The 25,630-nt window shown below is 39.3% G+C and overlaps 2 pseudogenes; one reads left to right on the top strand and one right to left on the bottom strand.

Annotated features, from left to right (window-relative positions):
- The window catches only part of LOC105298174, a 60,417-nt pseudogene that overhangs the window by 3,484 nt on the left and 31,303 nt on the right, over positions 1-25,630 (bottom strand).
- On the top strand, positions 6,241-6,359 carry LOC111745133 (annotated as a pseudogene).

Below are 25,630 nucleotides of genomic sequence, written 5' to 3' on the forward strand. Positions count from 1 at the left end.
AGGCCCAGCCAGGCTGGCGGTAACGCCTTTGCTCTCCAACAGGTCTGTGCCTTCTTTTATGTGACATAATGGTCTCCTAATGGTCATGACAAACAGATTCTATTTATAATTATTAATGGAACAAAGGCAACCCAAGAGTGTCCGCATTTGATGAAGAACTTTCATTAACATTTTTCTTGTGAAAATTAGATAGTGATCTAGAATGTTCTGCTATAATAAAACCTCAGGCACTCTCTTATTTAAAGACACAATGAAATGTAAAGTTCTCTTTGATACCAGTTAGCAAGGCAGGGCTGCCACGGGACAACTGGCCTCAGCTGGAAGTGTGGGAGGTGCTCTCAGTTCTGTAGTGTTAGTAAAGGTTTTGCTTTCAAAGCTATGGGTTTACTGCTGTATCTCATTGTTTTTTGATAGGTTTGGAGAGAGCGCTGGTAGGTTGTGGTTGCCAGCCTCCAAGGTGGCCCTCAAGGATCCCCACCTCCTGGACCATGAGGGTAAAGCCTTATGTAGTCCTGCCCTACACTTTATCCTCCAGGGGTTATGAATCAAACATGAACTGGGAGACAGGCGAAGGCCACCCTTTGTGTTGGTTTACATGACCAATAGGATATGGCAGAAGTGATAGTATGTCACCTCGATATTAGGTTATAAAAGATGGTAGCTTCTGTCTTTTTAGTAGGTTGTGGATGTTAATGAAATCCTTCAAGAATGTCATATGATGACATTTCACATAAGTGGCTAGGATTGCCAGTTGAATCAGTAGTCTACATGGAAGCCCTCTTTAGGTTGTGCTTCTTCTTTGAAGCGTTTGTTTGTTTGTTTGTTTGTTTGTTTGTTTTTTCCTGATTCCATTTAAAAAGGCCAGGGAAATAAAGAAGAGAGGCCACTGGTTGTTTTGCATGGAAGCAGCCATAGCACCACGGCAATTGCTCAGCTTCTATTTTCTTCTGGCAATATAAAGAAATTATCCTGAGGCCAAATATATGGCGCTTCCATGGTGCTCAGATAGATAGAAAATGTGGAATTTAAGTGTATCTGAGAGTGCAACTTAAAGACCCTCCCAGTTGGTACTGACCTTATGAGCACTTGTCAGGCAGTCTTATTCAACCTCAAAACAGACGGCTCCATAAACAAAGTATTCAAAAGGGTGGCCTTCGCCTGTCTCCCAGTTCATGTTTGATTCATAACCCCTGGAGGAAACAGAATTCTTGAGGAGTGTTGTTATGTGATCATCTCCTAATTGCAGAACGTGATGATTAAACAGAACTGTTAGGAGCTGTGCTCGATTTGTAGGCACCGCAAACCAGAGAGGTATACTTGTACAGTGATGTGCCAGTGCATGATAATTCAATAAATGTGTTGAATAAATATTTACCTCTTTCTTATTTACTTGCTTTGACAAAAACATCCAATCACTCCCCACCAATGACTCCTTATGCTTAGAAATTAACTGCTGACTGTATGATTATCTGTCCTAATGCTTTGAGCTAATAAAGGCTCATGCAATCCTATTGCCATCAGATCTGGGGAATTCCACCTGCATTTTACACCACACACTACTTAAAAGCTTCACACCAGCACATTTGTCTTTTGGGGTCTAGGATTCAGCCTCCCGTGTGAGGGTTCAGGCCCCTGGGCTCTCAGGCTTTACGGCTACTCTGGTCTCCCACCATCAGGCTCCATGGCCTTCTCTGTTCCTGGCAATTCTTTAAGGACACCATATGAATGTCATGGTAAAAGAGAGGCATAAGCCAGCAGCTTGCCAGCATTTTTTACCCTTTTCTCTTCTGCTCTCCTCAGCCCAAGGTGGCCATTGAAAATGCTTCCAGTGCGTCCTCCTCATAGCCAGTCAATGCCGTGGGGGTGCCCATGACAACGAGCAAAATGCCCCAATCAGGCAATTCTCTCTGTATCACCCTGCTCTCTGATGGCCTTCACTTCCATTAAAACAATTAGATAAATTGTTTTCCAAAGTATGTGAGTTGCAGTTGTCCCACATCTTGACAATTATTGTCAAGTTATTGTCAGATCTCTTGTTGTTGCCAGTCTACATAGTGTAGTGTTTATCTCATTAAGGGGTTAATTTGCATTTCCTTGCCTTCATTTCTTAACTTAAGTAATAGACTGAGTTTTCAACTAAAGGTCAACTACTACTATGGGTTCCTGTTAGTGCTTTGTACTAACCCCCAGAGAAACCTCTAGAACTACCCTGTCTGGACAGCTGTATTAGGGAGGAGTTAAATATTCTTTATAATAGTGGATTAATACAAAGTGCAAAATTAAGTTTTGTCAAAATTGCAAACAGAAATAAAACTCTCCTCAAGATACCACTGCTATTTTCCATAGCATGCAATTGAAAGCCTTATTTACCTGAAGTATCCAGTAGCCAAGAGACTAATACTTTTGTCAAAAGCAGCCTGTACCTGTGAAAGGAGAATATCACGTGATACAATAAGAATGTTTAAAATAAGAACTACTTGTAATTTAAATTTAAATTTTACTATGTGTTAAATAAAGTTACCAGTAGTACTAATTAGGAAGGACCAAGATTAATTTATTCCTTTCGGCATTCTCCATCTCCACAGGCAATCGTGGTTTACCGCATTTGTTCAAATGCATAGCACCATAATAAGTGATGCCATGATATGTTACACTTATAGTATGGACTACAGAGGGCAATGCATATTCTGCTTATGAAGACTTTTATTCAGTCATCTGGAAAGACTTATCCTATTAACATGAGACGTTTCAGTAAACAGTGGGTGGTTGGATGTTTAAATTTCATATCATGTATCTATAATAGTCTTAGGAGAGGGGTATAATTTTGCTAAGTTGTACCATTTACACCAAAAGTTCTCCTGACTCTGCAGTGCACACGGTTGACTCATAAATGGAAAAATGGAGGTTAGGTCCAAGTTCTCAAGTCTGAGAAAGAAAAAGGTGAGAAGTGCAACCATTACATAAGAAAGTGGGCTAAATAGCAGCATTTCAAGATGGTGGATGACTGACTTGCACTACATTCCAGCCCAGCTTTCTCCAAGGAGACTCTTTCAGCCTTCCTGAGCCCAGGCAGCACAGGACAGAGGGCAGAAAAAAATATGCCCAGAAAGGATTGAGGGCTCCCATAAATATGAATTACAGAATAAGTCCTAACTCTATGGGAAAGCAGGGACCATTCCTAAGTGGACTTCTCAAATGTTATCTACAGATCGACGCTTTTAAAGTGACATTCTAGAACAGTCAGCACAACACATATTCCCAGCCTTTATCAATACCATTCATACCATCTGATACTTTAGAATCTATTACCCTGAAAAATTTGCTAGTGACTTTAGAACGTGTCTTCTCTTCCAACTAGATCATAAGTAGATCAAAAGAAGTATTTCAATATTTCCATTGCATCAAGTGTCTACTATTAGTTGAATATATACCCAATGGCTTATTTCCCTATTTCTAAATGAATGTTTATATGATTTTTACTTTCATAAAAAGATTCTAGTGTTTTCTTCCCACTTTAGAAACAGTGGAACCCAAGAGGGAGAATAAACAGATTTACAGCTATTATCTAGAAAATATCTAGGTCCCAAAGGAAGAAACATTAATTGATTCTTGTTTAAAAGAATTCTGGACAGAAGACTATTTTTTTTCTCTAACAGAGAATTTTCCTAGATCTGAGAGTTCCTCCACCATACTATAAGATTTCCACATGCCACAGCCTAAGGGCCTTTATTTATCACTATGTGACTGTAGTACCTGTTGAAGTGCCCTTTCTACTGATATTTAATTCACACATGTATCTCACGCTGCTCTTCCTTTTTTTTTTTTTCTGAACATAAAACACAAAGTAACGGTGATTCTCATCCAATCCTTCCAGGTGCCTCGAGGATTCTTGCTGATGATGGGTTCAAGGCGCTTTAGGAGAGTTTGACAAGCATCCCAGGGATTATTTTTTTCAATTAAAATTATAATCATAATTTCACATGAACAGCAATTTCAAAATCACATGATATGTGCCATTACATAGGCTTATTTAAGAGGCCCAAGGAATATAAACAAGGAAGAGACCGATCCTACAAGAAGTGATGTGACAAGTTTCATGGGGATGGAGCTGAAATGTGACCACCCGGGATGGGCACCTTGTAAGACTGCTAAGAGGTCAGGACTTAACAGAAAAACTGATGGCACACCACTGGCCACTGTTTATAAACACAGCATTTATTTTGTGGGAAAGGTTGCTCTGGCAGCATGAAGCCAGAGTGAAAAGCAATGGAACTGGGGCGGAGAGACAGCCTTGCAAGGGTGCTGGCAGGAGGCGAGAGTCTGCGTCACAGCAACCATATTATTGCAACTTGGAAGTGAAATGACACAGAGACATACCTGAGTAGAACTGAAATGACCAGTTGACCAGTGAGATGTCAGGATGAGGGAGAAAAAGCGGTGGTGGCTATTTCAGCTCAGGAAGGTAGCTGAGTGCCTTATCACTGGCCGAATCTGAGACGGGAATGGGCAGTTTTCACTGAGAGGGTGTGGGGAGGAGATAAGGTCTGGATTAATTCTCACCATCTTCTGAGAGCCACCCACATATTTGGTCCTGACAGGGTTAGTGATTTGGATGCCACTGCAGTGATTACTACCTTTACTGCCAATCCATTGAGATCTGCTACCATAGAACCTCCAGAAAAGTTTGTATTAGGAACGGTTTCTGTGCTTGTTCCATGTAGATGGACATTGGCCAGTGGCATCCTTAATTCATGACTGGCCACCTAGATTTTAGAAGAGAGGGTTTTTGTTTTTGTTTTTTTTTACCCAAATGCTTTGGTTAGTCAGACTCATGCAAATGCCTACGTGACGGCATGTGTGCGAAGCCCTCATATACACAATGAGAAGTAGTGGGCAGAACCACGAATTCCTCCAGTCACAAAAAGTTCCTCTTTCTAAAAACCCAGTAGCTAGTCTGGACCCCAAGTCTGGGCACACTTTCTTTTTCTTTGACTTTCTTGTATGCAATAGCTTTGTGGGGAGGAAGCAAGGCCCCATGCCACAGCAGGAGGAAATTCTTCATGTCTTTCTTTATCATCATGAAATCAACACCTTTGAGGCCTCGCCTATCCCACACTCTGCAAAATTCTAACAAAGTTGGCCTTATTAGAGAGGAAATGCATTATCCACATTTCTGGAGATGCTCTAGGAAAAGAGTGCTTCTTGTGAGGAAAGACAATGGTACCAACATGAGATCACAGGAGATGGTGCTGATGCCGCTGGCCAGCATAAGGACTTAGCCGGCTGCTTTTTTCTTTCTTTATTTTTAGTGCAAGGGAGAAAATCATATTACTAACTTCAACTGTTTCAAAATTCTCCTCTTTCCTTCAGATAGTATAGCTTAATAGAGTTTGCTCATAACTGTAACAAGGACATAGGCCCGTTCTTCCGTATTATTGACTTTTAGAAGAGTGTCTACACAAAATGCATAGGCCTAGAACATAAAGGTCTCTGGTGGCCCAATAAGGAAAACGCTGAAGTCCCACCTCCAAAATGGAGAAATATGACCAGACGATTTTCAATAATGTGAAAAAACATATATTCAACATCTCTCTAATCAGAAAAATGCAAGTTAAAGCAATAAAGAAGTACTATCATTCACCTATCGATTTATCTAAATTTTTAAACTATCCATAACATACAATGTTGGTTAGTAGTGTAATGATATGGGTACTTTCTGAAAAACAATTCAATAATATGTGCCAAATGATTTAAGATATAGTCTGGACCAGTAATTTCATTTCTGGGAACCTATTTTAAGAAAATATCCACTGATTTAATCACAGGTTTATGTAAAAATATTCATTAAAGTGTTCAACAATTGGGGAAGGTTAAATAAATTATATATACATCCACATACAGCCATTACAAATCATGATTGCAAAGAATTCTTAATGACAGAAGTGGTCACTCTACTTAAGAATAGGTAAAAAAAAAAAAACAACAGAATACAAAACTATATAAACAGCATGTTGGCGATTTTTTGGGAAAAAAAAAGAGTCAAGATAGAAAGAACCCAAAATAGTGATTATTATTAAGTGATGGAATTGTGTAAGGTCTTTTTTTTTTATTTACCTCTTACAAACGTTTTATAATCTGTGTCATTACTAGTGTAATTAGCAAAATAAAAATAGTAGCTAAAAATTAAAGTAAATGACCCAAAAGAAAACTGATAAAGTTCAGTTAGAAAATCAAATGTAAGTCTACAGCCATGCTACTCTGAACAAGCCTGATCCCATCTGATCTTGGAAGCTAAGCAGGGTTGGGCCTGGTTAGTACTTGGATGGGAGACCACCTAGGAAGACCAGTTGCTGTCTTCCTATAAAAAAAAAAAATAAATAAATCAAATGTAATTTATATTATTGATTATTCAGAGTTCTTACTGTGAAAACAAACAAACAAACGAACAAAAAAAACAAGAAACAATACAATACATCAGAATTTACACATCTTTTTGTTGCCCAGGAAAGGTTCAAAAAAGACAACTCACTTGGTAATAAAACCAAAGGAAAGGAGAAAATAAACACACTATCTCATTTAGCAATACGACGACCCAAGACTCTTCTGCCACATTCTTTTCAGAAGGTCAGTTGCAAATGGGCTTGTTTACTCAGTTTCTGCTGATAGCTTAACAGTTGAAGCAGTCAAGGCTAAAGTCTCCTGTTCTTTTTATTTTGGAATAGAGAATATACATGTACAGTTTCTCTCTCATACACATATCTATAAACACACATCCAACTTCATCCAATTATTTGCATTCTTAACCTGAATCATTTTAATATGGACCCCTTGCTCCATTTCAATTCCACCATGAGTCACCAGCACAGACTCATCTATATAAATATGAACCAGGGCAGCAGCCTAAGCAAAAAAAAGATGAAACTAGTTTCCATGTTCTTTTCGACTGATATCATCACATCTTGTCAATTAAAACATTTTCCCTGGAAATGATTCCCTCCTTTTCATCTCCTGCCAAAAAATATACAGATACTTTTCCTGTTGCCCTGAGAGGACTGAGCAGAGCCAGACCAATGCTGGGGCATCCCATGATCACCCACAAGAGGCCAGGTTGTTGCTGGAAAGCTTTGAGTCTGGGGCAGGACTATGTTCCTTAAGCTACTATTTCCTCATTAGGACATTTGAGTGCACCGCTGCCTTCAAGGATACCCAGACATGGATGGAGCAACGATTTAGGTTTGGGTTTTTTTGGCGGGGAGGCATTAGATTTAACATGCAAAGTTTAGTATAGATAGTTTGGGGGATAAAGAAGAATCGTTGACGTGAATGCATATTCCCATAGTTATAGATGTGTTACAGAGAATCAAAAATGAAAATCCAAGTTAGATGAAACAGATAGACATTAATGTTTTTTGCTGCAGAATGAGCTAAGCCCATTCTAAATCATCTTGGCACAGACTTACAGAGCTTTAGTTGAAAGAGAACTTGGAAGTAATCTAACTAGATAGCTCCCCACAGAGATCCAGAAGGAACCAAACTGCTAACAGAATTAAAGGCTGCTGTAATCAGAAACATCCAAACTCTAAGCTAAACTAATGTTTTGCAATTAATAAGAATATGTCACATTGCAAGTCTGCTTATGCTAAATTAGGGGGTATGGAGATATCTCAGGAAACTGGAAAACAAGGATGGCTTCTTCACTTTGAGTCTCCAGTGTAAGAGCAATATTAACAGCATATGGTCTTAAGAAAATGCTTCTAATGCTGTGGTTCAGGAAGGCCTGCAAGGAACACCTTTGTAACTGCTCGATTGGAAAGTGCCAACCCCATTGATGCAGGCTGGGCCAGCCAGGGGTCACTTAAAGCTCTGAGGTTTCTTAATATCTAAGTTTCGATGCAGAGTGGCATGATTATATAGGATTTGTAAAGGCAGGATCTTCAGAAATTCTGGTAACAAGCTAATTTCTGTTTTGTAAAGCTAAAATTTTAATAAGCTTTTATTGTTCACTGAGATTGCTTATAAACAACCTTGGTCATAAGTGAAAGTCAATGGATTCACATGTCAATCATCAGCTAAACCTAAGGAAAGGACTGCATTCCTAGATGGATTCTCTGCCCACCAAAAGGACCTTCATAGCCACCTTTGGCCACACTTGGTGTCCAAAGGTTTATTTCAGCGAACGACAAGCAGAAGCCTTTATCATTCCAGATGAGAGACTTTTGACAGTGAAAATGGGCTCTGTTTAGCTGGTCAGCAGGTGTAAACTAGGGATGTAATGGGAAAACAGGGACACAGGGGTACCCTTGCTCCGGGGACAAAGGCACATACATACACAACCCAAGAGAGAATTTTAGAACCTTGAGAAAAGCATCCTATCCGTAATAATCAGTCAAAGGGCCTTATGAAGATGTAGCAGTGTGTTTTACTGTCTGTTGACGCATCACTCCCAGAAACACTGTCTTGTGCACCTGGCCAACTATTCTCAAGACAATAAAGATGCGGAGTGGCATCCTCCACAGACAGCCCAGAGCCGGCTGCCCTGGAGTTGCACATCAGATGCCAGCTGATGCCAGTTGCAGTGGCTGCTCCTGGGCTCCATTCTTTGGCACCTCATTGTACTCTGCTAGGATGCGAGCCCTTGAAAGTAAGAATCATGTCCTAAAGCATTTCTTGGAATGCAATGTAGTGTCTCACACATAGTAAGTGTTCAATAAAAGTTTGATAAATGAATTTGCAACCGCATAGCCATTCACTCTGTTTCTTAAGCCTTTAGACTCTGTATTTGGTCTCTTTGGCCCAGCAAGCATTTCAGAAGTTTCTTGTGGGTGAAATTCATAGCCCTCACATATGATTGAGTGACGGTTACAGTAGATTGTGCATTTCTCACACCACGTGACCCTGCCAGCAGCAGCACTCTGCCTGCATGTCCAGGACAGCATTTCTGTCAGAGACTGCTGAGTAATTTGTTCCATGTGCTGCTGCAATCTCCTCAGGCCATTTAAAATGTCAAATTTGGCTCAGTTAAGTGGCACCACAGGATGATTCATTGTTAGCGCCACAAAAGATAATCTCACAAAGCTTTATCTATGAAATTGGCACAACTGGAACAGTAGAACAGATGATTCTCCAATAATAAACTCGGGACTTAGTCTGTGAAATCTGAACCTTCTGGCAATCACCACTGGTACTGGTGAGAAGTCTGCTTTGGTCCCATAGATTCCCAAGGTGTCTCTGCCATTCAAATGCTTGAGCTCCTACTCTGTGTCAAGTTCCATGCTAAGACACCGGGAATAGACAAGCTAATTAGATACTGTGTGCCCTTTGGGATTCACAATTTAGGAATTAAATATAATGTAGGTGAAATGTGTTTGACCCCTCAGCTGTTGGGAGCACAGGGGCTACTGCTGCTCAGGAAGACAGCATGGAATGACTTTAGAACTATCTGTGCCCAGATAGTTCTAAAGTCAAATTCTCGTTCTGTTCCTCACTAGCTGGATGTCTTAGGCAAGAGAGTGAACCTCTATCTGCTTCAGTTTTCCCTTCTATAAAATAGAATTGCACCTGCCCAACAGATAAGGGTTTCAGTCAAGTGGGAACTTGACTGAGGATGGCTACGGGAATGAGGGAAGGACCTTTCTATCCACTTTTCCTGGCATCCTCTGCTCCCTTGCACCCAGCTTACACACTAATGCCCCTCACAGCTCTACACCCATTTATCCCTGTTTTGTCATGACTCAACACACCTGCCACATCTTTGTCATGGCTCAGCCAAAAGTGTGAATTCTGCAAAGGAGAGTGACAACTGTCTTGAGTGCTCTGCCATCTTATCCACATATATGTATATATACATATATGTATATGTAAGGACATAGATAATAGTGGCCCCAAATCACTGCCATACAATGAGCTAGAAGAGAGAAGTCCTTCACCAGCTATTCAGGGTAAGTTTCATTCAAGAATGAAGAGGAGGAAACAGCAAGTGGGATTTAGCAACCAATGAGAAAATTATTTAATCAGTTAAATGACAAGAACAGATTTTCAGTTTCCCCTTCACTTTTAATGGCTGTGAAATGAACAAGCTCCTAAAATTGTGTTTTAAAAACTTATTTAAATTTACTTTTCTGGGTTTAGTTTACCCCAACCCACCAGGAAGGGGAGGAGCATCAAATGCCTTTCAACTTCCCATTTCTATGACACAGAATCAAACGGTAGCTAGAAGAAGAGTCTTGGTGGCCATCAGTCTCACCCTCTTACTTTATACTTGAACATTTTGGGGTCCAGAGTGAGTTGATGCATCTGCTTAATGCCAGGGCCAGGTATAGATACTGGGTCTCCCAATTTCGTAACAAGAATGCATGCTACCACCCCTGAAAATGTGGGCAAAGATGCTCTTGTCCTCTCTGGAGAAAACCTAGTTCGATTAAGCACAATTTTGGTGAAGTTTAACAATCAGGTATTACGATTGTATGGCTAATTCACCTTAACAGAAAGTTTCCTCAACACATTTTGATTTGTCTTTTTGGAGAACTGACCTGACCAGCAGCACGTGAGCCAAAGCCAACTGGATACTTCAGGGAGACCATGGCCAGCCCCTTCTTCCAGTAATTCTCTGATTTGAATCTTTCCACAGCTGCTTTCCTCAGGAGTAGGAAGACATGGCCATACATTCTTTCCAACACTGGATCAGGTTCTTGGCATGAATTTCTTGTTTGTACGGTGTTTGATCAAATTCCTTATACATGTTTATTGTTTGGACCTATAAAAGGAAAGGGGATAAAAAAGGTTGGGGTGAGTTCTGCAGACATAGTCTCTTCCATCCCTTGTCTTCTTAGTCAGAATTTGCTCATCCAATAAGGCACAGACCAAGTTCAACTTATGCCTTGTTGAAGCCAATGCATGACATTCTCTTCTTCAACTTGGAGCCTCTATCAAATATTAGCACTTACATGCTTTCCATGCTGCTCTCGTGTTAAGTTCAAAGGAAGGAATCCTTTCCTCATGTTTCTAATACAACTCAACACAGTCTAGGTACATGGTAGACTCTTAATTCTAGATGACTTTGTGAATAGCTATTGCAAGGTAATCCAGAATTTAATTTCCAGGTTATATGATCTACATGATTTAGATTATTCAGATGCTGTGGCAGGACAAGAGTACTTACTTCCAAATGTGAAAACATGAAAGTTTGTTTGAATTTAGCCCATAACTAGGATGAAGAACAAATGAAAAGATTCCATCCCAGAATGTCTGAAGCACTGAGTAGAATTATTCCTGGATTCCCAGAATTGGCAACCAAGGCCCCCAGCTGAGAACAAAAGATCAAATACCACACATTCTCAGTTGAGAAAACTCAGCAGTTGAGGCTAGCCATCTTCAAGCTGACAGGGGTCATTACAGACATATACTCACCCCATTACCCTAAAAAAAAACCCCATAGATCACTATAAAAGGATGACTGAAAATGAGTAAGCTGTTAAAAACACTGCCATTTTGGGGAAGGCAGTGTTTTTAAGCATGGCTATTCTCTCCTCCAACTTCCCCGGGGATGAAGGGAGGTCATTATCTGACTTTCCTCCCTAGCGTTACCAAATGTGACAAAGGCTTTGGTGAGATGGACAAGAAGAAAGGACAATGACCACCCCCGCCCCCCACAAGTTCAAGTGACAAAGAAGATGGCTGCTGCCTATGGCCACAGATTCTTATGCTGAGGAGAAAGAAGGTAGATAAATTGGAGACTGGGGCTTTCCATAAACTGCTGCAGCACAGGGCAAAGAGGCACAGGGATAAAGAGAAGGCTGCATGAGGTGCCAGCTGAGAGTCAGTTGGAGATTTAAGCGCCCCTCCCAGGGGATTGATGATTTCTGAGAGAACTGACAGAAATGGAGCCCACAGACAACATACTTGAAAAGTGGCTACATCTAGCCAAGAGCTGACAGAGACCTTGCTAGAAAAAGTCACATGGGGAGATGCTGTTTGATTTTTCTGGTCCTACTCTTCCTGCACCAACACTACAGCAGAAGGCACAGGGGAGGAAGAAGGGTGGGAGAGCACACTGAGTCCCCCAACCCTAACTCCAGGATCCTGGATAGAAGAGGCACAAGGAAGGAAACAGAGCTTGTTAATGATGAAGCTGGGACTTAGACTTAAAGAACTAAAAGGATACCATTTTGGTGACCGAAGTGACTACCGCCTGAAATATTAAGGAAGCGGGGGCAAGAGGGGTACGTCCAAACCCATCAGCAGCAGTTATAGCCCCAACCAATGGAGGCTTCTCACTAAACAAGTTAGACTCCAATACTCACTCTTCGACATCTTTCTGTCTCCAGGATCTTTGAGAAAAAGCCTGAGGAAGACAAGCATCACTGAACTTTGGAGTCTTGGCTCTGTATCAACTAGTTCATTGAGTTACTTTGGGTGCATCATTTAGTCCCTATTAATCTTAAATTCCTCAACATGAATGACCCCCAATGGTCCTACCATCTCTAAAATTTGATAGTTTTTGTATGTGAGACTAATTTAGTGTTACCTTCTCAGGGGGCAGCCCACATTTGGCTGCAACTTCCGTGATACAGGATTCAGTGATCGGCCCTGCTTGGGGAAGGCCAAACCCACGCAAAGCCATGTTGGACAGAAGGTTGGTTTTGCACGCTCATGCCCGGCAGCGCATGTTGGGAAACTTGTAAGCATTTTCCATTTTCAGAGGTCCCATTTCTATTACCTAGGGAAATACAGAGTTAAAGTGATGAGAACCTCATCCTTCTGTACCCGTTTAACCATCCTATGATCTCAGACCAAAACCGGGCTGGAAATGATCTCCCCTGTCTGCATCACATCAAGCATGGTAACATAGACCCAAATCTTAAATTAAATGCATTTTTACTGTAAAATAATATTTAAGGATTTGAATAATTTTTCTTTGGAAATCATTTTTTGTTTCCATATTTTAGAGCTAATGCATTTTTTTTCTAGGTTTCAAACATTTCCAAAAGCCTTAGAAGCATTCATAGGCCTTAAACATTGACTCTACAAAATGTAGTGAATATAATATCCTAGAAAACAGAAAAAAAAAAAATTGGCATTTGATCTAAGATGTTGGTTCTCAAGCAGTGGAAAATTTTCTCTCTTATCCCCTGGGACATTTGGCAATGTCTAGAGACATTTTTGGTTGTTAAGACTGGAGGGTAGCTATGCTACTGACATCTGCTGGGTATAGGCCAAGAATACTGCTAAATATCCTACAGTGCACAAGACATCCCCCCAAACAAAAAAATTATCTAGTCCAGAAGGTCAATAGGGCTAAGGTTGCAGTCTAATGCATCTGGGAAAAGAGCTCTAAGTATAGGAAACCTGGAGGAAGATAACACACAGATGCAGACTTAGCCAATATCTGTGGGCTCATTTGGGGGGCACCAGTAACATAGGGCTATCCCTACAATGAGGGCCTTTATGCCTTTATAATGAAATATTATTTAACTACTGAAAATTTTCTGAATTAAATCATTTTAGGTAACATTTTGCAGAATGTGAACTTGCTCCTTAAAACACTTAAAAGTAATGACTCATCCAGAGTGGCGCCTCCATTACTATAATGTTCCATATCCAGGGCCAAGATCCTGCCATTACTCATGAATCCAGCCTGGGGAAAGAGAATTGACCTTTGATACTGGTGTTGGGGGCCAAGTGGATGTAGCTATCATTTACTGAATTTGACACCAAAAGCACAAGCAACAACAACAAAAAATAGATAAGTTGGACTACATCAAAATTTAAAACTTCCATGTATCGAAGGACACAACCAACAGAGTGAAAAGATAACCCAGAGGATGTGATAAAATATTTGCAAATCGTACATCTGTAAGGGGTTAATATTTAAGATGTATAAAGAACTCCTTCAACTCAACAACAAAAAAACAAACAACCTGATTAAAAAGTAGACAAAGGACTGGAATAGACATTTCTCCAAAGAAGATATGCACATGAAAAGATGTGCAACATTACTAATCACTAAGGAAATAAATCAAAACCATAAGATACCACCTCATAACCATTAGGATGGTTACTACTAAAAAACAAAAACAAAACAAAACAAAACAAAAACCAGAAAATAATAAGTTTTGGTGAGGTTATGGAGAAATTGGAACCCTTGTGCACCATTGGTGTAAACATAAAATAGTGTAGCTGCTATGGAAAATGATATGGCAGGTCCTCAAAAAAATTAAAACTAGAACTACCATATGATCCAGTAATTCCACATCTGTGTATTTATCCAGAAGAATGGAAGATAGGGTCTCAAAAAGATATTTGTACACTTATGTTCATAGCAGCATTATTTACAATAGCCAAGGGGTAGTGGTAACTCAAATGTCCATCAGCGGACGAATGGATAAACAAAATGTGGCATATACATGCAATGGAATATTATTCAGCTTTAAAAAGGAAAAAAAAATTCTGACACATGCTACAATATAGATGAACTTTGAGGACATTATGTTAAGTGAAATAGGCAAATCACAAAAAGACAGATGCCATGTGATTCCATTTTCATAAGTAGTTAAATTCATAGATATAGAGTGCTGGTTTCCACAGGCTGGAAGAGGAAAGAATGGTGAGTTATTGCTTAATGGACACAGGCTTTCAATTTTACAAGCTGAAAAGAATCCCAGAGATGGATGGTGGTGATGATTATACAACAATGTGAATACTTAATGTCACTGAAATGTACACTTAAAAATGGTTAAAATAGTACATTTGGTTATGTGTATTTTGCCACACTAAAAATAATAATTAAAAGGAAATAAAAAGAGAGGGTAGAGAAAGATATAAAGCAAAACAAACAAAACCCCTCATGTTTAATTCATCATTACTGTTCAATCAATCCTTTTTTCTCCTCATAAAGTGAATCAGTTATATGTTTCTTGACCTCTCATTCTTGCTATAAGTCCTTGAATTCTGGCTCCTATCCTTATATTTCTGCCAGAACTTTCTCCCTGAAAGCCACCAATCTTCTCCAAATCTCCAAATCTTCTGGCCTGCTAGTAATGTACTCTGCACATTTTTCTCACAGGACCCAATTCAGTGAAAACTCCAAGCAGTATTCGGTGCTGCTGGAGGTCTTTTAAATACATATCTTTTAACGATTTTAAGATGTTTTTGATATTCCTGTTTTCTGTCTGCACACTGCTTCAATACCTCTGAGTTTATTAAAGTTCATTTTAATGATTTTTGTTTAATGGAACCAAATTAATACCAAAGTAGTATGGCTAATGATTTCCAGCAGTTTGAGTTTGAGTCCTGGCTCTGCCAATTAACCCACTCTGTAATCTTAGGCAAGCTTTATAACCTCTGACTATCTGAAATGGCAATAAAAAGGTAATGCATGGGAAATCATAGGCAAGTGACCGAAACATGGCAAGTATTCTAAATATAAATTATTAGTATTACTATTGTAAATAGAATTAATGTCAGCTCCTGTCTTCACACTACCCTCCATCGGAAAACATTATTTTCTCAGAGCTTTAATCTCCACTGGCTGATGGTTTCTATAACTACAATCCAATCCTTTGAATAATACAGCCCACACGACACTGCATACTCCTTCTTCCCTCGTCTGCTGTCCTCTGCAGAAGATCCAGTGGAGGACTCAGAGTCCTAGGGCAGTACTATACAATAGAACCTTCTGTGATGTTCTATATTGGGGTGTCCAATATGACACATGTGGTTATTGAGCACTTGAAATATAACTAATGCAACTGTGAGGCTGAACTTTTAATTTTATCTAATTTAGTAAATTTAAATTTAAATATAGCTATATGTGCCAAGGGGCTTTCACATACGACAGTGCAGCCCAGAGGGATGATGGCGGAGCTCCTAGATGGAAGCTTGATCCCCTGAACGATTCTGTGGGGCAGACTCCTCTTCTCCTCTCCCCGACCTCAACCCCCACCGATTACATTTAGGCTGTGACTTGAGCAAGAATTAACACAATAAAGATTTAAGTTCCTAGGAGATTTTAGTTGTTTGTTAGAGCCATTTGCCACTCTGACAAGTAAATTTATTTCTTAAAAAGCAAAATAAGAATTATTTCCTGCTATGAAAAATTTTCTAGGAATTTATGGGATGGAGTTTTACAAAAATACCCTTGGTATACTTAAACATGAGGAAACTATTGGCAAATAATTGTAATTTCATAGAACACTATTGTTATATGAATATTCTACTTTTACCTCTTTTACATATGAGAATAGCATGGTTATCAGATCTACTTTCATGGACCTATATACTCATATAATTTCCAGTTATTCACTCTGTAGTAGCCAGTACCAGCTAGCACTTTTTCACAAACTGCCGTCTTTGAGCAAAGCAGAAAAGCTTCATTGAGCGGGCCAGTAATCAAATAATTAGCACAAGGACTAGAAAGTTAAAGAGAAGCATAATTTGTTGATCTGCTCATTGTTATTCCCCATTAGAGAGGAGCTGAAAGCGCCCTCTGCTTTTACCCAGTGTTACATTTGCAACGCAAATCATCCCCCACCCTTCTTCTACTCATTTTGTATTTTCCAAGGTAAGGGTGGCGACCTCCAGTTATTAGCATGTCTTCTCCTCATTCCAGAATGCAGCGGACTGCAGGACCATGTCTAAAACAGAGTAAAAGCAAGAGAGGTAAATACTTTTATCGAGTAGGTATTTTCTGGGGTTTATAAGCTTGAGTGACACCTACACACATTACAGAATGACAAAACTATTCCCTGAGGCCAGGCTGTGCTGATCACAAGCACACACAGTGGCCTCCCCTCCCTTTGGGTCAGGACACAACACCTGGCATTCACTACTTGTCGGGGGGGCGGGGGGAAGCTCATGGGTGCCAGAGGCTCCAGAGTATTGCTTTGGGGGTACTTCCCATTGTGATAACAATCGCTGCTACAGGCAAATAGTCCAAAGGCCCCATTATAGACACGTTACAAATGGAGGAACTCAGGTGGTGTCTGATTGCCAAGTGCTCTTAGACAGGGCAGGCATGGAATCAAGGTCTTTTTGTATCGTGGGACTGATCTATAATTACTCAGCAAAGAAATTCGGCCTTCTAGGTGTACTTGCTCCAAAGACAATTTCCTATAGTATTGTTTTGAGATTCTCAAAGGAAAATGGTACTATAAATAGAGGTAAGCATAACAAAAGCAAAATCTCCATTTAAATCAAGGGGCTACACACACACACACACACACACACACACACACACACACACACGCAGGTGCTAAGGACAAGTAAGCCCCACTCTTTCAGAACCTATTTCTGTCTACGCTCCAGGTATTATAGTATTTTCACTGTGGTTTTTATTCTTTACATTAATTGATTCTCATTTTAGTTCTTGTAGCATGTAGTTTGACAATTTAAGATAAAAAAAGTAATAAGCTGGCAGCTTGTTTGTATATATTTATATTATAAGTGATTTTAAATAATCTTAACCCAGAAATTTCCTCTTTAATTCCAATATTGTTAATATTCAGCATGACCTCATTTTATTTTTAGTCTGTTTAAAAGATTTTCTCCACTTACTTGTTTGCAGCAAATGCAATGATGGCGCCATGATGCCAGTTTTTGTCACCTTCCCCCCGCCCCCAGAATGCCCCGCCAACACGCTTTACGTGACACATGACCTTGTTAGCTGGGAGCTTCAATACTGAAGCAACTTTGTCCTATGAATGATAACAGTTCTCATTAATCTGACAGGAAATGGGACAGCCCTAACACATTTTGATTCCATAATGTTGTACATGATATACAAACTGTGTGGTTATACTAAATAACAAGATGATTTCCAATAACCTAGGCATGCATCCACGCTGCCCTCGGTGGTATTTGGCTATAATGACATTGCCAAATCTATCATTAACATCGAGTAGTCCTTTCAATAGCAATGAGTTATTTCTGTACTAATCATAAAATTCTTACTTAACATAAAATTACTTAACATAAAATTCCCCATTAACTATACCTAAAGTATCCTTTTCACACTAATCCCTGAGGATATGTCTCCTGAAGCAGTGAGGGTTTGTGGCCTTCCAAACCTCCCTCGGGTTGGGTCTTTCCCCTGCACTTTACTATTCTCCACTGGAGAATGCACACGTCTCACCTCCCGTTTGGATAATTGTTACAGTTGGCCAATGGGTCTTCCCTGGATTCAGGTCTAGCTCTTCCTTGCCATCCTAATGTTTAGAGGTCATTTAGTCTTAACAACTCGTCTTTATAGACGTGGAGCCAAGAGGGATAAAGTGATAGGCCCAAGGCCACACAGGAAGGAAGGAGCGGAACGGAGTTTGCCTGACCCTTCTAGGTGTTCTACATTCTCCACATTTTTAAAAGATGTCATTCTCCACATTCTCACATTCCTACTTGCTCTGATAACAACATTGTTCCTTATGACCTACTGAATCAAGACCCCTCTGCTTTGTTCTCCTACTTTCATCCTGATGTTTAGACTAGCCACCCCTAAGTGCATCCTCCATTCCAGCTGGGGCAGTCCTTGTATCATCTCTCTTTTCTTACATGCATGCTGCCTGGTGTATAGGCAATATGTGTTTGCAGAAGAGACAGGTGAATGAATGAATAAATGAGTGGTATTTGATCTTGATGTGGAATTGCCTAGGAATGGCATCTCTTCTCATCATCTAGACAAACCTCACTCTCAGTATAAATCTAAATTTAAGATTTCATTTTCATGGAACTTTCCAAATGATTCTAGCCCTTATGGCCCTCTGTTCTCTTAATTCTTCCACATACGAAAATTCTGACTTAAGTGATTTATACTAGGTTGCATTCTGCCCAATATGGTTTCCTAACTGCTTCATGTGAGTTCTGTACTATAGGCTTTGGAAGGCAGGCCTTCTTTTTCCTTTTTTAGTCTTTTGTTCTAGTTTTATTGAGAAATAATTGACATATATCATTGTATAAGTTTAAGGTGTACAGTATGATGGTTTGTTTTACATATATTGTGAAATGATTACCACAATAGGTTTAGTTAACATCCATCATCTCATATAGATACTATAGGAAAAAAAAGAAAAGAAAAAATTTCTCCTTGTGATGAGAATTCTTAGGATTTACTCCCTTAACCACTTTCCTATATTATCATGTAGCAGTTTAAGTGATAGTTATCACTTATATTGTATTCTTAACAGTGCCAGGAGTATAGCAAAAGAGATCTGCTGATTCCATAATTGTTTTAAACTTACAGATCTACAAAGAGAAGGCCTCTACTTTTATAATACTAACTTAAAACCTTTAAATCGTATGGTTATTAATACCCAAATGGATATAGTTATTAGTACTCCAAATTCTGTCTGTCTCTGAAATGACATTTTTGTTTCTAATTGCTCTTGGTATATTTTGCTGGCAGAAACAATTTAGCCATCTCCCCTCTACAATGGCCCCACATTACCCGTATGTCTTTGGAAAACTGTGTGGACACGTAGACATCCATTACTTGATCCTCACCTTTGGGAACAGCAAGCATGCTTTGGGTTTCCATATAAAAATGTTCTTGATCTTCTATATGTATTTCACTTGTTAGAGGAAAATACACCAGAATCAAAAGGCAGTCAGATAAGACAGGTAGCATTTTCCAGCTGTTATCTCCTGCAGCAGGCTCCATGGTGAAGGGTAACAAACAGCAATATTTAGCTTTGACTATACTTTCATATTTGAAGTAGAATTTGTAGATGAATATGTCATGTCTGACAATGCAGTAGATTACAGAGTCCTCGGGAAAGGTGTGTAACTTTATAGAATCAAAATAGTATGGCAAGGAGACTTCTAGTTCCAAGACAAGATGGAGTAGATGCATTTCATCCTGTTCCCTCTGCTAAGTACATCTAACAATCCTGGACATTATACATAAAAAAAAAAAAAAAAAAAAAAAAAAAGAAGAAGACTCTGAAAGGTAGAGAGGAGAAGGCAAACCAGCTAGGGACTCTGGGATCCAGGGAAAGACAAAATGGTGAATGTAGTGGTTTTTGTTGTTGTTTGCTTTGTATAGTCCATAATTTTGCCAGAGAAGCCAGAAATCCAAAAACATAGTAGGCAAAGACAGGGGGGAAAAAAGCCCCAAGAAAAGCCTATTTTGTAAAGGACAAGGAAAGGGGAAGTCTAGGAAGACAGAAAGCTTTTATATAAAAACTATTCTACCTAGTCAAACACTACAGAAAAAACAACCATGGGCCTATCTTTATTTGCAAAAATTGAATAGAGAACTGGCCTTCCAGCATTATCAAGTTGTAATGAGGTACCCCAATCCTCTGCTGAGGTGGTGTCAGCGGAGACCATATGGGGAATCTGGACTTCCACTCTCCACCTGGCAATAGCAAGGCATCCCTCCTCCCCAACCCCACCCCTGCCTCCCCCCACCCCAAATACAGGGTCAGAGGAGTTCTGGTAGAATAGAAGATTTAAACAAGATTTAGAGGCTTATAACATAATACCCCAAATGACCAGGATACAATCACAAATCACTCATTATACCAAGAACTCAATTTGAATGAGCAAAGATAAATAGCAAATGCCAACACTGAGATGACATAGACCTTGAAATTATACAACAAAGATTTTAAAGCAGCTATCATAAAAATTCTTTAATGAGCTCTGACATAAACACTTAAAATAAATGGAAAAAAATAGAAAATCTCAACGGAGAAACAGAAGATATAAACATAACCAAATACAACAACAAAAATATAAGACGTTCAATGAATGAGCTCAACAACAGAATAAAGAGAACAGAGGAAATTATCTGTGAATAAGAATATAGAACAACAGAAATTTCCCACCTGAACAACAGAGAAAATAGACTAAAAAGAAAATGAATAGAACCTCAGGCATTTGTATGACTAAAATAAAAGATAAAAAACTTGTATCATTGAAGTCAAGTACTTCAAGAAATAGTAGCTGAAAAATTCCATTCCTGAACTTGGTAAAAGACATAAACCTATAGATTCAAGAAGCAGAGATTTCTCATCAGAAAGAAAGTACATTTCTCATCAGAAACCATGGAGGCCAGAGGAACTGATACCGCATCTTTCTTCAAGTACTAAAAGACCTGTCTACTTGGATTTCTATATGGAGTAAAAAAATATCCTTCAAGAATGAAAAAGAAATCAAGATATTCTCAGATGAAGGAAAAGTAAGAGAGTTTGTCTTCAACAGACCTATCCTAAAATAATGAATGGCTAAGGGAAGTTATTGAAACAGACAAGAAATGATCTTAAAAAGATCTTGGAACATCAGGAAGGCAAGAGAACAGTGGAAAGAATTAAAATGCAGGTAAACACAATAGACTCCCTTTCCTCTTGAGTTTTCTAAATTATGTTTGAAGCAAAATTATAACATTGCTTCAGGGGGTTCTTAATGTGTGCAGAAAACATTTAAAGACAATTATAAATAAGGTAGAATATGTCTAGGCCAAAAGAATAAGGAATGTCCCATGCTGTATTTGGGTGTGGTTGTCTAGAAAACACAATTAGAATGAGTATTCATTAAACAAGTTCTATATGTTGGTTACCTCTGTATGTGTCACCCCTTTCAAAAATCGACATTTAACGGGGACGAGAACTAACCACTGATTGTCAAAGTTATAGAACCACACACACACACACACACACATAGAACACCCTACTATAGATAAATCAAAATAGAATTCTAAAAAATGTTCATGTAACACATTGAAAGGCAGGGAAAAAAACTAAAAACGGGGTTAAAAAAGAAAACGATACAACGATGACAATCATCACATTAGGTGGAAGGCAGAACTTTTAAAAATTAAAAATGTACCCAATAATAGAGATTTGTAAATTGTTTGAAGGAGATTCCTGAGGAAATCTTTCATATTGCAGTCTGGACTTCCTATCTGATTTAAAATCTGAGTACAGAAAGAGTATGGTTCACTTATAAAACACAAAAATTGAAATGTCAAGAACTCAGATTTCGATTTCGATTTCAACTTTATCAAAGACTGTACATTGAAAAACCCACTTGTCAGTAGGCTCAAAGTGGCCTTAATGATGATAAAGCCATTAAGATATGAAGGCATTTATCTGTACCCCGCCCAACAGGCGAGGTTGTGGTTTGCAATACAGATGATTGCACTGATCCACTTAGAATTTATTTTGTTAAACCTCTACCTCATTTAAAAAATAGAGAGCAAAAACATATTGGGCAGAGCTGTTTCTCTTTAAACCTGTACGGCAGGCAAGCTTCTAGAGCCCTGTTTCGTGTGCTGCTGCCCCCACCGCCCCCACCGCCTCCACGGTGCCCTCTTTTCACCCGAGGGCATTGCTCTCAACTCTCTAGGTGGGAAACCAATTTGTTCAACTAATCCCTGAGATGAAACTTTATCCCAGTATGGGTGCAGGAGTGATTCCTCCAGACATATTTACATTTTAATAAGTGGCCCTTAAAGACGGTAAAGCCATTAAGATATGAAGGAGTTTATCTGTAACCTGCCCAACAGGACAGGTTGTGGGGAAGATAATCTCAGTGTCGAGGCTTCCAGGTCTCTTGAAAATCCTGCTACAGAGATTGTCATCTACCTCTCCAGTGTAAAGCCCATCCCAGCTAACGAAATTTTAAAGAGATAAATGAGAAGCAGCTTAACGTAGAGGAGAGAACGTGATAACTTCAGAGCTGGGAAACTTAAGATAGATTTGATTGCTGGTCCATCACATGCCTCTCTGGCCTCAGCTGGCTCATTTGTAAATGATGTTCTTTAATGCTTCTCTAGTGCTATGACACAGGGGTTAGGTAGGGCTGACATCTTCACAGCTGGTAAAAACAAACAATAATATCACTCCCTTCGAGAACACGGTCTAAGACTTGATGTAACGCTCCACATATTTTATCTTATAAATATTCTTTTTTCTTGGAGCAACTATTTTCCTAAGGGGCAGATAAAGTGCTGTTGTGATTATTACCTCCAATTATCTCACATTGAAACCAGTAGTCAAAAATTCTTAATTGCAGAGTAAGAAAGGAAAAAAATCTCAAACTCGTGAGTTAAGAGAATGTAAACTTTAAAGTAATGTGTATTTCCCTTATAAAGTTTCCTGTATCACTTTTATACTTGTTAATAGGGGATGATGCATGTAGCAGGTTAAAATTCAAGTAAGAGACAGACTGAATAAATTACCTAACTGAATTAAACGATTAAATACGATGTCAGGAAAAATGCAATAATTAAATTCTCACATAAAAAAATATTGTTGCAAGAACAGAGGCTAGGACTTACTATGGCACAAGTGGAAGAGCCTCCCCTCAACTATTGATATTTCCAAGATGGCCACGCCATAAATTTTCTACACTAAAAATATTCCCTCATCTCCCAAAAAACAAATTCGCCTTTCGAGTGTTTGCCACATTTTATCAATCCTAAGAATCACCTAGAACACTGTTAAAATGGGTCAAAAACAGATTCCTGGGGTACCCTGGATTCTCCAACTCCAGAATCCTAAGAAAGGGGCACATGAATCTCTAGGCAGGTCTCAGAAGCATCTTACAGTGAGAAAAACTGGGACGCACTGGGTTTGATAAATGCTTGCTTGCCAGTGTGTTAGCTCAATCATAGACAACCTTTTCTAGAGAAGAACAAAAACATCTAAACCTAATAATAATTATTGCTCACAGTTATGGATCTCTTACTATGTACCAAGCTCTGTGCCAAGCACACATGATATTATCTCTTATAATCTTCATAATGGATTTTTGAGATCAGCAATATTTTAGGCATACACAGGCATACCTTGCATTATTATGCTTTACTTTATTGTGCTTCACAGATGTTGCGTTGTTCTACAAATTGAAGGCAAGACCCTCCACCAGCAAAAAGATTACAATTCATTTTAGTGCAGTGGCCTGGAAACAAACCGGCCATATTTCTGAGGTATTCCTGTATACATGATGGAAGGAAGCCTGGAAGGAAGGGAGGGAGGGAGAAAGAGGAGAGAAAAAAGGAAAGAGAAAGCAAGGAATGAAGGGAGGGAAAAGTCAGAGAGAGAAAGGATGAGACAGAAAGAAACACAGGCTTCGGAAATCCTAAAAAAGACTATCAATCCCACCACCAGCATTGTTACTTTGTAGCTGTTGTATGACCATGGTCGTGCTCCTTAACACTCTGAGCCTCAGTTTCTCAAGCTGCAGGGTGGTTGTGAACAGGAAAAAAGACAGCCATATAACAACTAGGGCCGCAGTTGCTTCTCCTCTCATCATGTTTTTCAGATAGTTTTACCTTCAAGAATTTGATCAGCCGATTTAAATGCAAATGTCCTCATTGAGTCAAAAGAAATGGAGTACGCTCAGAAAAAACCTGACACGTGAGTGGTCCCGGAATGGCACTAATATTTTCCAGGCAAACTATTCTTTTCACTCCACAGCCCATTTGATGCAGTCAAGGCCACACAGAGCTTGGGCTCTGCACCGAGTCGGAGTTGTGCCCATTTTCTAGCTGGCGGGTCTACTACTTCACCTCCCTGAGCCACATTTGTCTAACTCCCAAACAAAATGTTGGGGAAGGAATATGTTAAAGTAAGGAAGCATAGCAGGCAACCTATGAATGAAAAGAGTCATAAAGGGAACAGAATATTTGAATTTGAAACTGGCCAGGAAAATTTAGAAGGCCTAATCACTCTTTGATTCCAATTAAACTCCTATATTTTTGGCTTCTTGACTTGATTTTACTTTAATTTTAAAACACCGAGGACATTATCCAGAAACAAACTCTGAGCATCTAGGCATCAAGCAGTGTGATAGGAGACACACTCAAGGCCAGGTTCTCCTGGAGACACTAATCTTGGCCAAATCGTTTCCTCCTTTTCTGCCTCAGGGCATGTAGTCACCTAGAGAATGACTTGTTCATTATGCCGTGAAGATAATATTCTATTCCCAGAGTGCATATGCTGGATGTGATCTATTCATGCTGCCTTCCCAACTTTTAGGCTTTTATTAATTAGTAAATTATAAGAACCAATGAAATTTATGCAGAAGAATACTCTGTCATTGCCTGGAGGTGAGTCTTAAAACTTTTATAAATTTTAAACTCCTTTCTAAAAAACAGGATAGGAAATGCGAATCTTCAATTTGTTTAAGTTGCCTAAATACTAGTAGGCATCATAGGATCTATTTCTGAGACTCATTTAAGATATACCTTAACGGATCTAAAAATAGTGTCTTCAATATTTGCTTCCTAGAGCATCTTGTTGGTTTTCACCGTGTGCCTGAAAGACTGGGTGAAGGTGAATACAGCAAGTCCTCAGTTAACATTGATAAGTTCTTAGACCCATGGCAAAAGGACGAATAACAAAACCAATTTTACTATAGGCTAATTGATAGAAACAAAAAGTAGTTTCCTAAGGCATCTCGTTAACATCATAATGAACCAATGTTGAAGGAAATGACATTATTCAAGGACCCACTGAATAGGTTTATAGGGCATGTCCCTCTCCCGGATGTTGTTGGTTGTCTATCCAGCATTCCCCTCACCTGTCCCCTTCCAAACAATGCTCAGGTTTCTGTTTAGGTCTCCCGCCCCCACCCCGCCCCCTGCCATACAGCCCATGTACTGACCCCCAGCAGTAACCAACAGCTCCTCCATTCC

Source organism: Pteropus vampyrus, unplaced genomic scaffold (genome assembly GCF_000151845.1).
Source record: "Pteropus vampyrus isolate Shadow unplaced genomic scaffold, Pvam_2.0 Scaffold146, whole genome shotgun sequence".
NCBI classification, from domain to species: domain Eukaryota; kingdom Metazoa; phylum Chordata; class Mammalia; order Chiroptera; family Pteropodidae; genus Pteropus; species Pteropus vampyrus.